This window comes from Heterocephalus glaber, unplaced genomic scaffold (assembly GCF_053883595.1).
Source record: "Heterocephalus glaber isolate CG9 unplaced genomic scaffold, H.glaber_assembly_v1.0 deba00001550, whole genome shotgun sequence".
Taxonomy (NCBI): domain Eukaryota; kingdom Metazoa; phylum Chordata; class Mammalia; order Rodentia; family Bathyergidae; genus Heterocephalus; species Heterocephalus glaber.
Window position 1 is genome coordinate 1,035,828 of NW_028258343.1, and position 16,566 is coordinate 1,052,393.

The 16,566-nt window shown below is 37.2% G+C and overlaps 1 long non-coding RNA gene across 1 annotated transcript in view; it reads right to left on the reverse strand.

Moving 5' to 3' along the window:
• Window positions 1-16,082, reverse strand: part of LOC147824199 (uncharacterized) — a 29,685-nt gene extending 13,603 nt beyond the window's left edge. The window contains exon 1 of the long non-coding RNA XR_015442476.1: window positions 15,694-16,082. This is a non-coding gene — a long non-coding RNA (uncharacterized LOC147824199). The remainder of the gene's footprint in view (window positions 1-15,693) is intronic.
• Window positions 16,083-16,566: the final 484 nt, after the last annotated feature.

The following is a 16,566-nucleotide window of genomic DNA, read 5'->3' on the forward strand; positions in this document are numbered from 1 at the left end:
ATATAGTTCAGAAAAATATGGCAAATTCAATGCATTCTGTGTAAAATGGCATACATGTGCTGTCTGGCAAGAAAAAAATACAATTACTGGCTGTATACAAATTTTCAATAAAGATATACAAATTCTAAATTCATTTTTCTATTACAATTTAATATCTTGAAAGGTATATTTAAAGCAAGCTTTTGATCTCTATATTTTAAAGAGAGAAAAGCCCAGATTAGAGATGGGAAACTTCCAGCCTAGATTTTGTTCTTGGCAGAATTTCATCTGGTTATCAGCTGGTTTTCTAAAATTAAGTGTTCTTTGATTTTGTCCCTAATTATTCAGATGAATCAAATTTTAGAGAAAACAAGCAAGTCATCTCAGGCATCATAATAACTGGTACAGTCAGATATATAATTTACAACAGGAAGTACATTTTAAAGCTTCATTAAAAAGCACAAACCAAAACCAGTCCAATGTAAGTTCCAGCTCTGGTTACGTCATTTGGTCTGTGTGCCCTAGAGCAACATAAACTCTCTTAGCCTTGGCCTCCTCATCCATAAGACGAGAATAACAGTACTTATTTGCAATGCTAAATAAGATGAAAAGTGTCATCAATTCTACCATATCTAAACATTCCAAAAGTGACAGCTATTATTAGTAGTTATGGGAAAGAGGCATTATTCATCCAATAGTTATATAAAATATCATTGAGAATTTTAGAAATGCTGTAAGCATTGTTCTGCCATACATCCTGTGTATCATTTTTGCAGAATGACAGACCTTATATCTAGTGGGTGCTAAATAGATATTTGTTAATTTGACTTCAGCATAAATTTTCTTCAAAACAAAGTTATTTCAGCTTTCTTCAGAGTTTCCATATTCTATGCTTCATTCATTAATTTCACTGATGTATTTTAAATTAATTTGCCAATAAATGACAAGACAGCTGAAGAATGAGTGGTAAGGAAAAGAAAAACACTAAAATCAAAACCATTCTGACCATAGAAAACTAGATATAAAAGGCAAAGCTGTCTCCAGAAGTTCATTTGTGGCCATCTGGGACAGTGTTCCAAAGGGAAGGGGCAGGACATGGTGAGTGGCTGTGTCTGCGAAAAGAAGTGGTGGACAATGTAGAATAATTTCGAACTCAACAAAAGGAAGTCATAACAGCAGCAGAGCATGAGTTAGAACTCAGGTCTTCAGATTTGCACAGTATCTGCTCAGATAACAGGTCCTAGCCATAGTGTTGTAAATTCCCTGCCATGCAACCTCCAGCCAAGAGCTTCAGAACATTGTTTCACCCCTCCAGATCTATTTCCTCATCTGTGGATGGAGAGTATTGAACCTGATGAACTCACAGGTCAGTTCCATTATTATATTCCTGAAAAGTACTACTTGGTTACCTAGATTATAAGGATTTAGATTTTGAAGCACTTCCAAAACCTTTTGCAGTTATCACTCTAATTGGCTGTCACAACTAATTTGTAAACCATGGCTTCTCATGGCCATTGTGCAGATGAGGGAAATAAATTCTGAGAAATCAAGCAAGTTGCCCAACATCACAAGATTTGCTAGCAGTAAAAAGATGCTCAAGCCCAGTTCTCACACAAAAGTTTCTCAGGTGTGTAGTTAATACTAAAAGTTCAAGGACATAATATAGAAGAAAAAAGTGCACCTACATAATGTAAAAGAAGGAAAGAGGAAATGCGGCACAGGTTAAAACAAAAAGCCAAAGGGTGAAAGGACTTGTGCAAACAGATTTTTATTTTATTATTTTTTTAGGGCTTTAAAAAATTGAGAATAAAGAAGAAAAAGAGGAGAAATGGCAAATATTTTTCTCTTGTTTTGTTTGTCTTTGAAAGAGAGTATCTTTAAGCTGGAAAGGGTAGCACATTCATAGTAAGACTTTGAGAGCAAAATAATGAGGAAATAATAAATACATTTTAAAATCAGCTTCATTTATCCATGGTCAAGATTTGGAAAGGATCCACATTCTGATCCAGAAGACAATTTCAGTAATTTTTACATTTATAGAAACAAAAGAACTATTAAATGTCCACATCCTCCCCAAGATTTTGAAATTTTTCAGCTACTATTCCTTTAAATTAAAATTTTCCTTTTTCCTATCTCTTCTCCTTCTATGACTTCCATAAAACACATATTTATTCACAAGATGCGCACACTTTCATGCTTTCTTCACTTTTTTAAATTCTTTTTTTTCTTTTGTTCTTCTAACTGGCTAATTTTATTTTATTTATTTATTTATTTGGGGGGGGGTGCCAGGGCTCGAACTTGGGTCCTTGTGCTTGCAAGGCAAGTGGCTGAACCACTGAGCTAAATCCCCGGCCCAAGCTAATTTTAAATGATCTATCTTCAAGTTCACTCATCCTTTCCTCTGTAATAGTAGATCATTGCATTATATACCAAAGTGTACACAATGTGTAAATATTACTTCAAAAAAACTAGAAAAAATAGTTTTAAAAATTAGGAATGAAGCATCTGAGACAGCCCTGAAAAAGTAGGTCAACTCCAGAGATGAACAATAGTGATCAAAACCTCTAAACAGAGGCCTAACATGCTCCTCAGATATCCATTACATTCTTTCCTCTACCCTTTGATAGATAAAAATTAGCATCCTTCTTCAAGCTTATGAAGTTACCCTAAGAATCTGTAAAACCTTTTCATCCTTGACAATAACCATGTAAAGAAAATGAACTAGAATTCCAGGTAGGATTTTTAAGTTCATATCACATACCTTACGATTTAAAATTGGTTTCAAAACTGATAATAAAACAAAGAGAAAAAAATCTCAGCAATTGAGAAAAACACTTCACCCTTTTCTTTTTAGAGTTATGCTGTCTGAGCAGATTAGAATAAAGACCCTTCTAGGTCTCAAGCCTTGAATATACCCATGATGAAGCATTGCAATGAAAAAAAAGAGTCTATGTATTTGAGTTTTTACTACATTCAGTGCAAATAGGAAGTAAACTTCCTATTTTTTGGTTATTAATAATTATATAAAGATGATATTTCAAACTAACAAAAAACTTAATAAGGGCCAATTTATAGCAATTAGGTTAGGGAGAATGTATTTCTGGCTTGTTTCTCAGGATTTCATAATGTTTATGAACCCTCACAAGTAGATTCTGAGCTCTTTTTTGGACATTCAGGATTAAATAATGGAAATATTAAGGCCCTCATATCTACTACCTGTATTTTTTAATAATAAACACAAGACAAGTTTTATTTGTTATCCTAAAATGAAACCTACAAGATCACAAAGAAACTGATCTAGATGGAAGGAGTAATGTTTGCAACAATGGCTGGAAGACAGAAGGGGTATGGACTTTGGTAGACAGAGAGAAAGAAAATATAGAATGCCTTGATTAAAGTCTTTATTTTAAAAGTTAACAATTAAAGTAAAACAAATATCTATGTTTATTTGAAAATACTTTATATTTAGTCAGCTGTTTGGGTTACTATTAGAGGGCAGGACCAAGGGATAAATTGTGCCTTGAGTCCGTCTTGCTTCCTCTCTGTCATATGTATAAGAAATAAATTAGTCAATAAGTCATCTGCATGGTCCCTCCTGAGATGGGAGGCAAAGTCCTCAAACTAAGAATATATTTCTTTCAGTGGTCCAGAATTTCCTGAAGCACATCAATACTCCTTGATGTGTGCAAGCTCCTCCTTATGGGGACTCTGGGGAGCTATTCAGGCTTCTTACCCCGTGGCCCTTAGATCCAGTCAACTCCAATCCTCTATTCTCAATGAAGCCTGATAGAAAACAAATGGGCTGCAGTAGAATTACTCTGTGTATTAGACTGTTTTCCATTGCTACAATGAAGTATCTGAGACCTGATACTTAATATAGTAAAGAGGATATAATAGCTCATAGTTTTGGAGGTTCAGAAGTATGGCATAAATATCTGTGCAGCTCTGGTGAATGCCCTCTTGGTTGTGTGACATGGTGGATGGTACCGTGTTGGAAGCATGTAGGTGAAGGAGAGATATGTAGCAAGACAAGAAGCCAGAGAGACCATAAAGGGGACAGTCATGTTCCTTTATAATAAACTGCTTTTGAAGGAACTAACTGGGAACCCACAAGAATTACATCAATCCTTAATAAGGGTAGTGACCCCAATAACATAATGACCTTACATTAGGCTGTGTCTCCTAAAGCTCCTACACCAACTCCTAACACCACTGGGGATCAACTTTCCACCACAGGAACCCTTGCTACATCCAAACTGCAGCATTCAGTTCCTCCTTCTCTACACATTGCAACCAGCCACGGAGAAGAATCCTGGTCCCTCTGCAGTGTCCAACAGGAAGCACTAAATGGGGAGGCTTTGCCTCCTCCCTGCAGCACCTTAGTGCTCTTACACCAGGTCAAGAGGCTAAGTTGAGTACTCAGTGTGTGACACTTATGGGGCATGATTCTTCATGGAAAGTGTATTACTTTTCCAGATGCCCTTTTCCTCCAGCTTTTTCTTCCTATACTCAGCAGGCCTTCGTGTGTCACATGGACATCTGGGAAGAGCTTCCCTCCAGTTAGTAATGATTGTCCTCCCTTCTTTTCTAGCTCTACTCTTGCAACAGGGGGTGAGGAGTCAGCCCTTTGATGTTTTTGGTTCCAAGAATATAGAATGAGAAGTTTCACTCTGGCCTAGGCACTATATTAGCCAACATAGTTTACCAGGAGCCATGTATCTTAGGGATTAAAGCATGCCTTCCCACATTAATAAAAGTTAATTGAATGTCTACTTGATTAGAGTTATATCCATATGTTCCACCAGTCAGACACCCAGAGGGAGCCAGAATATCTTGAAACTTGACAAGTCAAGGTAAGCAGGTGAGGCCTCTGGCCTGGGGTTCTTTGCTATCTGCATAAACCTGGGTCTCAAGGTAAAAGGAGAACCATCAACAGAACTCTAGGTGGACTGAGAAAGTCTCAATCTGTTGCCATTGTCACTGATGATCCATGTCTTTTTCATTTCTAGGAGCCTCTGAGACAGTTCCCATGTTATGAAAAGCAAACTAAATGCTGCACAAGATGCCTTCCGGCCCAAGTAGCATTCTCATCATTGCTACCACCCCTCTGAATATGCCATTTTCTCTTTCAAAAAATAATAGACCAGATAAAGAAATAGGGGATTTGTGAAAAAGTTGGTCCCAACAGGACATTATAATTGAATTACATTTTATGATTTCCAGTGAGCTTAGCATTCATTTGCCCATTCAATATTACTGGACGCCTTATCGTCAGTTAACTATCTGAGGTACTCTCCAGGCTACTATGTAGCAGAGCATTATTCTTCACTATGCTCCTATACTCATATTTTCCAAAACATATATGCAGATGGGCTTGCAGTTCAGAGCACCAGACAAGTAAAGGAGGGGAAAAGGCACAAGTTAATTACTTAAAACTACCATCCGTATTTATTATTTATCAGATCTGCACAGGGCATCTTCATGCTTCAAAAACTAAGCAGATTCTTCCCCCTATGGATCTTTCTTCGCTGCATTTTCATCCAAAGATTGCTTTTAAAGGTATGGTTTATTTGGTTGGTTCAAATGTCAAATTTGGATATCTTTCTGGTCTCTGAAAGAATGACAAACTATACTGTTTGGATATAGGGTTCTGACTCGCTTCCTTGCCACTTAAATCAGTATATCCTTGGATTTTTTTCTACCTTTACAAATATGGTTTCTTTCCTCTCCATATGCATGCAAGATGCATTCTATTTAATTGCATAGTCTGTAAAATCCCCTCCTTTGAAAATTTACTGATACTTACTTTATGAATTAAACCATCACTTTCTTAAATTTTCTTAAATGTTTCACTGTGGTTGAAAGAAGTTTCTATATTCTAGATGTTGGATACAACATTATATAAATGCTTATTAGATTTATTTGTAAATTTTGTTATTCAAATATTGTGTATATTTAAAAATTCATTGCTTAATAAACCAGTAGTTGGTACAAAAGTGTTCTACTGTGACAACAGATTTGTCTCCTTTATGTCCACCAGCTTTTGTATTTTATATTTTGAGCCCATGTAATTAAAGTATGAAGATTTAGTATATGTGCTGCCGAAGTGAACACTCAGGTATGAAAATTTAAAATTACCATTTTCTCCTAGTGATTTACTTTAATAGGTAAATAGAAGCTATCAAAATTTGCAGAGCACTGAAATAACACAAGTAAAACCACTGTTTTAATGGAAATAGTCTTTGCATTTTCATTCATTTTGTTTTTCATTTGTTTTATTAGAATAATAAATTCATCCTGGGAATGAGAAGATTTCATCTCTGGGCAGCATTTTAAGATTTGATTCTTTCTGACCTCAAGGAAAGAAAACTAAGTTGGCTTAGTGGATAATGATTTCGATTCTGTCTTTGAAAGCTGCCAAGCTCGACTGTAAAATAAAAGATATAGTACTAGGCCTCATTGTGATGATAGTGCTGGTGGAATGATAAAAAGGCTGTAGAAAATGGGAAGACAAATCAATTTTGGTTTTGTTTGCTTTGCAGGGTCAGAAAGAAAATTAGTAGATGATAATTCAACTTGAAACATATTGCTTCAGGACTAGAGGATTACATATAGGATATTGAGGCAGAGCAGTCAAACAAACAGTTAAAATGTAGCAGTTTAAAAAAACTATAGGAAGATTATGAAATAAAAACCAAAATATTTCTTTCCACAATAGTCATTAGTAACAATAATTAAAATATGAGCAATTTGGAAAATGGGATGGACATAGGCAGACTTAGTTTTCAAGAAGAACTCCAGCTACATCATGAAAGAAGGTCTGGAATTGGAAAGACCCTAGAGGGGAGATACTAGGTAATTAAAAACATTTGTTTGGAGTTGGTAAAGATCTAAACTCAGAAAATGACCATGGGAATGAAGTGTGGTGGCTGAATTTGAAATTCATATAAAGCACAGTTTAGCAATGAAAACATTGAGAGAAAAAGTGAAAGAAAAGCAAGCTTAAAATCATTTCTAAGATTTCTAATATAGAAAACTAGATGGGTAAACTCTATTAACCAGCCTGGGTATGTCCCAATTAAGATTTGCTCTTATTCCTTTTTCTTCCCTTTATACTTACATACATTTCTCATAGGTTCTGACAGATTTCAAAGGCATTAGATCTAATGTACTTCTGTTGATAAGACGAAAATAAATCCCTTGCCTTTTTAGGTACTTACAACTTCTAATCCACAAATAAATTTTTTGTAGTATTTGGAAAGGAGATTTAATAAATCATGTCCTGGGGCTGAGAGTAATTTGCTACCAACCAATGATCCTATTGTTTAATTCCAACACTCACTGTCTCATTAGCCTTCGTAACTTCTCTTCCAAGTCTCTGCTTCCCTCAGTGGACGATAATACAGACTGGCATAGCCAACTCCATTTTAGTCTATTCATCTCCATTCCAGTCTCCCTGAAACAGATTTTACAGCATCCCAGAGGCTGAAAACCTTAAGCCATTTCTCAGATTTCTTTATAGTGCTAGTTCCTCCCAAGGCTAACCTTCTACCAAGCAGATGCAGGCACACAAAGTTTGGAAGGCATAGATAAAAACCACAATTCTGAGGTCATTCCACCACCTCTGCTACTTCTAGTAGCATCTTTGCAATGGTGGCGTTTGTGCTTCCTGCAGCAAAAGTTCCAAAGATCCTGTCATGGTTGAATTGTACCCTACCCTTTTCTTAAACAAAGTCCTAACCACCAATGCTAATAAATGTGACCTTATTTGGAAATAGAGTTTTTTAAATCAAGTTAAGATGAGGTCACTAGGGTGGGCTTTAATTCAATATGACTGATGTTCTTAAGAAAGGGGAAATTTAAGCACAGAAACAGACAGACATACAGACACACAAGGAGAATGCTATTTGAACATGAAAGTAGAGATGGCAGTGATGTATCTACAAGCCAAGAAAAACCAAAGACTACTTCCAAATCACTGGAAGTTAGAAAAGAGAGACACTGAATAGATTCTCCCTCACAGCCCTCACAAGGAACCAACTCTGCTGATACCTTGCTGTATGACTCCTAGCCTACAAAACTGAGAGACGATACATTTCTGTTAAGATCCCCACTTCATAGTATTTTGTTGCAACAGTCCTGTAACAATAATATAGGTAGCCTTGTTTGGTTCCTAGCTTTGTAAGTATTAAACCACAGTGGGTAGAGAGAGAGAGAGAGAGAGAGAGTAACATCCATTCTGATGGTGGACATTATAGCATAGTGGAGTGTTCTGGAGCTAACAGTTAAAATTTTTGTTTTGTAATTTCCCAGCATTCTCATTATTTTAAAGGCAGCAGCTCCCTAGGTAGTCTGGTCAGTGGTAGCTCCATAAAACTCAAACTATACAACTTGTCCTTGCCTGAATTAAATGCCTTCTGCTTAAGTTAGATCCAGTAGCTTCTCTTCTCTGTAATATGTGTCCAGTATCCTGACCAAAGGTCACAATAACATCCTAAAAAGCATGGATAATTCTTGCCCACAGAAAACAAACATTTGATTTTTTTTCTTTGAACAATACAATGGGTGGGTCCATCACCCATAGGAACAAACCAAGAGTAAAATCAAGTCATGGGTCTAACTGAAATTAGGTCACAAATCTCCCAGAAAAGGAGTATTTCTTCTTATAGTTCCCCTATCTTAGTGAGAATTGACTTTGCAGCAGTAGGTAGTTATTACTCTGTAACTAGGTGAAGTGTGGGAAATTAGCCAGACAGAAAATGAATGAGTAAACAAGGATGGATTCTGTAAACATGAGGGTAGACATTGTAAATTTTGTCAGTCAAATTGAAATTTTGGTAGTCTCAGGGTTTTGGAAAGCTCCTTACAAAACCATACAATATTCCAGGCCCTCCTTAATGTACAGTGGGTCCTTTCTTTTTCCAAATAGTTTGGCTTAGTTTGAGGGTCCTTCCTCTCCAACCCCCTCTATATCACTTTATCCAGGTCTCCCTTTAATCTCTGCAGAGGCTTTGGTCAGAAACTTGAGGCATAACTCTACTGTCTATGTCATTTCCTTTAAGTACAAAAGGAAATAGAACAGGGAATGTGAAGTTTGTACTGTTGCCTGTTTTCTGCATTCGTGGTTGTAGTGTTCTGCTTGTCAGATGTCGTGTGGAGAGATTGGGATATAGGCTGCCATCATTTTCCTCAGGCTGCCCAGAAGTCTACATTGGTTCTCTTTGTAATCAAGGGTAGCCAGAAATAAACTATATCAGAAAGCTCATCATCAGCTTTAGTACATATTTCTTTTTTGAGAAGGAAAATTGAAGTTTTCAAATTTTCCTTTCTTGAAGAGAGACTCATGTAATTATATTTCCAAAAGAGTGATAAAAGCCTTTTAATATACTGTCTTAAAATATAGATTTTCAGCTGAGAAATAATATTTAGAAATAAATGTACAACCCATGTCTATTATTAATAGAGATTGAAATTTATAATTTCATTTTATAATCTCCTTTAAGTTTAGGATATCTAGAGATCTTCAGAATGGATTACAGAGCAGGGACTTATAATACAAGAAAATGGTAACAGCACAAATTTCAAATTACAGGTAAGGACCAACATAAAAAAATCAAAAGATAGGACTAGGGATTTAGCTCAGTGGTGCTGCCACCTGCCTCACAAGCACAAAGTCCCGAGTTCGATCCCCGGTACCAAAAAAAAAAAAAAAATCAAAAGATAATCAGTCACTCTCTCCATCTCAAAAAAAATGACAGAGGAAGTGAGGTAGCCACCATTCTCCACTTCAAGGACCAGGCCTGGTTCCAGGGCTGGGCCAAGCAACCAGAAGATGAGGTGGGAGCATCCTGTTGAACCACAGTGTACTCAGGCAGCACAACAGTGTGTCCAGGAGACAAAGGGTCCAGTGGAAAACATTTATAATGGCCACACCTGGAGCTTCTATTTGTGCATAATGTGAACTTTCCTCACACAGACACCAGGGAATCCCAGCATCATTCCGTACAAAGGGACCTGCAAGGCAATCCTGTTGGAATTCCTTTCAGCCCAAACATCAGCTGAAGAGAACTGGCATCTATGGTGTCTTACTATGTATAACATGGCTTATTTTCTGTTTATTGGATATTCTTTACATCTTAAGAATTAAGAATGTTTCACCATGCAAATACTTTACTATTTTTTTAGATTTATTCAGATATTATGCCTTTTTCCTTTCAAGTATATAAGGCATATTTTCAAAAGTAAAAACAAAAAAGACTCTACAATATGAAACTGCAGAGAAAAACCAGTTACTACAACTTAGGCCTAAGTTTCATGATTTATATCATCTCTTTATAAATAATGTGAATGATATTCAAGAGGAAAATTCAACATTGCTAATCACAATACTTTAGAATTATAAACTTTTTAAAAAGGCCATAATGCTTACTGAATCTAGGCCTTTATTTCAAACAGATAAACTAAATTTTAGAAAGGTCAAATAGCTTAACCAAGTCATGGAAACTGATTTGATCATTTAAAGGACAAATAATTAACTTTATGTAAGAAATAACTTGTCTCCTCAGCATGTTCAGAAAGTGTGTTTAAAGATCTCATTGTTTATTAAGCTCTGATAGATATGTACAAATAAATTTGGCAATTTAATGCTGTTAGCATTGATTTAGATGAACAGAAAACATTGCATAGTATAGAGTTTAGCTAAGCCTTTGAGGCCTTGCTCAAATGCCACGTCTGCTGTGAGCCTTTTGTAGTCTCCCAGCATACATGTCTGCTTCTGAACTCCTAAAGCATTTTACTTACATCTCAATCAGGACAGTAGTAACTTATTTGTTCTGCAAGTCTCCATGTAGCATTTACCTAGTAACAACCACTGTTCTAAGCATTTTCCTCAGAATAATCCTGTGACAGGCAGTATAATTATCTCCACCTTACAGATGAGTAAACAGTAGATAACTCTGACAAAAAGGATGAAACAGGAATCACACCAAGGAAGTCAAAGGCCAGTGTCCACATTCGGATCCTTGAAACCCTGCTAAAGCTATGGACATGCACCCCATTCACCCTGTCTTTTATGCAAGATTTTTTAGAATGTAATTCATTCTGAAACTTGTTTATAACTAAATTACACTTAAATAGTACCTGGGGTAGACTTAGGAATCAACCAAATGAATGAATGCGTGAGTAAGGGGTAAGCATATCTGAGATTAGGCAGCAAAAGCTTCTCTATGGTAAACACAGGTTGGTGGTGGTAAATTGCAGAAACAGATACTACTTTGCTCAGGCTTCTGAGCTAGGACTTATTAAAATATATGTGCTGTAGAGGAAAAAAAAAAACAAGCAATGGCAGGATTGTGATAGCTCTTAATGAAACTCTGAAGCACAAATGGAACTTTGTTGCTCTCTGTTTTTCCTATGTATGCCACACTTGAGCTCACTTGACGTTTAGAGGGGTCACCACTGGGCCACCAGGAAGAGAACAGTTTGACCGAAGCCCAGGGGCAATTATGTTAAGGATTACATTCACTCAGACATATGATTTAGCCACTCAAATGTTCCCTCTAGTTTAGATTTATACATTTGATCTGCCCCTCCTTTGCAATCGTCATAAAATTGCATTAGTGTGTGACTCACTTTCTTTCATTTACTTACAATTCTGTGATGTTAATTAACCTTGGCTAATAGCTCTCTTCACTAGACTGACTCAGGGTTTACTAAAGGCAACCAGCTGAGATAATGGATGGTAGAAAATGGAGACACAGAATGTAATCGGATTCCCATATTCTAGAATCATGATCTAACACCCTCTGATTCATTAGAGCTTTTTTCTGGGAGGCACTTTGATCAAGCATCATAAGTCTCTAATCCAAGTCCCCAATTTTGGCCAGTCAGCCCCAAGGCAGTGACATTCAGTAATCAGCAACAGGGACAGAAAGACAAGAAAAATAAAGTATTTTCTTACTATTTCTCTATTGTACAACAATCTGTATTATTACCTATTTGACTTGAAATTGCATGTCTTTTTCTTCAAAAGGTTAAATACAGAATTACATATGACCCAGAAATTTCACTCCTTCAAATCTACCCAGAAAAACTGAAAACAAATATATGTACGAATGAATATTTTGTTTCAAATTTGCAACAAATACACGTACATGCATAGCAGCAGTATCCCAATAGCTAGAAAGATGGAAGAAAAAATACCCATCAATGGATGATAAATAAACAAACTATTGTGGTGTACACGTCCAGTGGAAACCTTCAGCCATAAAAAGAAATGAATACTGAAACAAGCTGCAACACAGATGAATCATGAAAATATTATGTTAAGCAAAAGAAGCCAGGCATACAAGGAGGTAGCTACATTCTGTAGTATGATTCCATTTATTAATATAGTACCTCATAGAGGCAAATCTATAGAGACAGAAACAGAGTAATGGTTTCAGGTGGCTGTGAGGAAGGGGAATTGAGGAATGTCTACTGAATGGGTACAGGCTTTCATTTTAAGGGGACGAAATGTTTCAGAACTTAATAGAAGTGATGGTGGTACCACACTGTGATGTCACAGTGAGGAAATTCAATGTGGATCAGGTAAATGCTAGAAGTAATCATGTCTCTCCTAAGGTAGTCAAACATATCATCATTTAATCATTGATGCACACAAATGGATGAATGAGATTCAGACTGTTCTTACCTACTATCCAGCAAAACCATGGCCAAGAGAACAGCATTTCTTCAGTTTTGCAGAGGAAAATAAATTTCAGAGAGAAAGTAATTTAGTCAAGGTCACAAAAATATTCAGTTGCAGAACTAGGATTTGCATTTAGGTGTTCTTATTTCAAACCAAGAAAGTCATTTCTCAAGACAATTTTCAGCAAAGCAACTCAACTGCTACAAATTTTTGGAAAAGATTTTGGCCCTCTCACTGTTCTCCAGGTTTTTAAGTTATTGAAGGAAGAAAAGGGTAGAAAACACAATGATAAATCAGAACAGATTTCCTGAGATAAGATGTAATGGTACGTTTACATGAATAAAGACCAGTATTTGACAATTTATTATTTTGCAGAAATATATTCCTTGCCTATAAAGACAGCCCAAGAACAACAACCTCCCACAACCAAATCTGAAGTTGGTGCAGCATCCGGGGCCCACCTTGGTGAGTATGCAAGTCCAGGCCTTGGTGAGTATGCAGGTCCAGGCACACAGGGTCTAGGCTCAAAAGAGCCCTTTATTTGGTTCAAATCTCTGCCATTGCTGTCCTACAATTTGCAAACATTTCTTAACAAGGGCCCAACATGTGCATCTCACACTGGACACCACAAGTTATATAGCCAAAACTGCCACTATGCAACTAATTTTAATCTTATCTCACCTATGTAGAAGAGTTACTCAGAAAGTCAAGTAGGGCTATTGCTGTGTATTTCTTTACTGTTTACAAGGTACTTTCATATAAAAGCTATTCTTCTCCAGTCGATGAGCAATTATTTAGATTCCCACACTGTGCCTTTTGCAGGTGAAGAAAGTAATCACAGGAGGTAGGATGGCTGCAGAGATAGAGCCCATGTGTCAGGGAGGATAGAGCCCTGCCCGGTCTCTGTACTTAGGAAGCACTCTTTCCGCAGCTTCTTAGTTGCCTGCTTCCTTCAGCAGAAAGCTCCCCTTGCTTGCCTCCCATTCCCACTTATTCTCTGTCATGTCGCTCTGTTTGTATCCTTCATACCATTTCCACCATCTATAATCATTTCTTCAATTATTTGCTCTTTGTACTTTAACTCTACCAGGATATAAAAACTACAAAGGGAGGAACTGGTCCATCACTTCTCCAGAGCACGTGTTCCTAGCACAGCGTCTGCACATAGAGTAGTGGATACTGAAGTTATTTCTTGAATAAAGGAAGAAATGAATGAATACATGAATGCATATTCTTTTCTAGTGGACTTGAGAATATTTCTTTCTGCATTAACTCTAAACCACTGTGGTGTCCTTTGGCCATGTGGCCAATGGGTGGATTTCACTGGAATGTATTGGTTTACAAATGTTTAACTATCAACTTACTTATCTGCTTACTCTGAAAATGAGATTCTAAGAAATTAAAAAAGTGGCTTTGGAATTTGTACTAAGCCAACTGTGCACATGGTACAGAATGTTCTCAGAAGCAATAGGACTCATGAATAATAAGGCAGGCCACTTCCTGGACTTTATGGCCTCCTTCACCTAGTGTTCTCTCTTGCCCACAAATCTTTTGCCTGATGACATGAATTTGAACTCTCTCCTCTCCCAAGTGAGATGCTAGGTGAACTCCAAGTGAATTACCTTTATGGTGAATCTTGGCTGCCAACTGAGCTCAACCATTTCCACCTAGCCCCATGCTCACAGGATTTCTATTTTATGAAAAGAATGTAATGAACACCATATACCCTAAACTTTACTGGAGGAAGAGACAGACCCTGACCAAAGTAGCATTATTCCATTTAGGCTGTTAATGCTGGATTGCTCCAGTTGGCCAAGCTGAATCAACACTACCCAGCAGGAAGGTTGGGTTTATTTCACAGCACGTAGGAATGGGCAGTTGCAGCACAAACAGAAAATTGCTTTGACCTTCCACAAATTATGAATCTGTCATGCTTAATAAAATGAGAATCCATGAGGCTATTTGTTCCATGCACAAAAACTTTTTGACCAACAATCTACAAACTCTACACATAACACTATCCATAAGAACCAGCATCATTTTATAGACACACACTCGCAGTGCATGTGCACACATTATCTAAATGCATGCATATTTTTAAAAATTCAAATAATATGAAAATATAGAGAATAAAAATGTACAGGGCTTCTTTGTCGTATCCCACTCTCCTCTCTTAGAGGTATCTTAAAATTTTAAATTTTCTCTTAACATTTCGAAATCTACTGTTTTGACATTCTTTGTGCATTTGAAAATATTTACAAAAAGCATTAATGAAAATATTTATTGAATTTAAATACATAAGTTTTCACATTTTAACATTTCTGATATTAGGCTATCATATATTGATGGCTTAGTAGATTCAGTGAACACCGAATATTTTACTGTATAAGTAAATAGTTCATACTTTATGTGTTGTCCTAAAACTCACTTTCCAAGAGAGCCTAAATAAGTTCTTTACACGATAGCGTTCTTACCATGTTTATATTAACATTGCTATGTTGTGATGGTACAAAATATGGTCACAGCATTCATGTCTTTAAATTGCTTCAAATTTATTCCTGACCCCTCAAACAGAGCCATAAATATAAAAATGTAAGACCTTTATAAAAGTTTTTTTTGCAGATAAGATAAAGAATTTGAGTTATACTACTGGGAGGATCCACATAACCTGTAACTAATATGCATACAAAGCACAAATATCCCTTCTAATATTGAGGGTAATATGTGTGTCCCTTGACTAACACACCAGTTTATGTATTCTTTAAGGCTGTGCAATTAGGAATGTTCCACTATGTTATACATACATACCCCATAGGAGAGTCTGCTATAGTTCACATTTTTCTAGATAGGAAATGGGGAAGTAAGATTTCCATTGACCCCATCCCTGCTTTGACACTCCTGCTTATACTTCATACTCCCCTCCCCAACCCCGTTCTCCAGGAGCCCAAGAGCCTGAGTAGGAACTCAAGAAGACTCCAACTATGTAGATGAGGAACAGACAGAAGAGGACTATGACCTGTACTCACCTCGGCTCTCAGTCAGGACAATCTTCTGGGATGTAGATGAGCCCTGGCCTCGCAAGGGAGAGCAAAGTTCAGGTGAAGTCAGGCCTCCTTGGCATTTCTTCTGTGCAGGGGGGAACTAACTCCTCCACAGAGGTCCCATACAGCAGCTGGACCCACACCTAACACAGATCTCTTGGGCCTGATGAATGCTAGACTTACTTTCCCTCTGACATAGGTACCTCAGGAGAAGCCCTAACTATTTCCAAAACATGGAGTTCCCTTATCAGCTGATAACTGATCACTGGGCAGAAATGGGTCTCATTGGCTAGAGGCAGCAAGACAGATGCAACAGTGATAGGTATTCTAATTACTCAATGAAATAAATAGACACTTGTATTTTAAACCTGTGAGATGAGCCAGCATTCTTTCCATTTACCTTCACAGGAAGAAGGTCCTGCAGTGGCTTTTGATGCAATAGCCTGATCTACATCTGCCACATAGTGGTTCAGAATGCTTCAATCTGCCACCATCATTTTAGCTATCATCTGCTTCCAAGGAGACCCAACTCAACGCCTCCCTCATCATCTCCTCTGCTACCAGCCAGGACCAAGCTGTCATCATCACCTAAGCCACTTCAGTAGCCCCTTAGTTTCCTCATTTTCGCTATCACCCACCTACCAGTCTCCACACATAAGCCAGAGTAACCTGTGAAAATGTAAATTTCCTTAGATCGCTTCACTTTACCCTCCTTAAAAGTCTTCCACGGATCCATGTTGCACTGAAGTAAGCCCGAACTCCTTGTCTGGGCAAAGAATTTCTAGGCATCCACCTCTCCAGCATCTTACTTTCTCCAGTCTGTCCCTTACACTTTATGATCCAGACACACTGACCTTG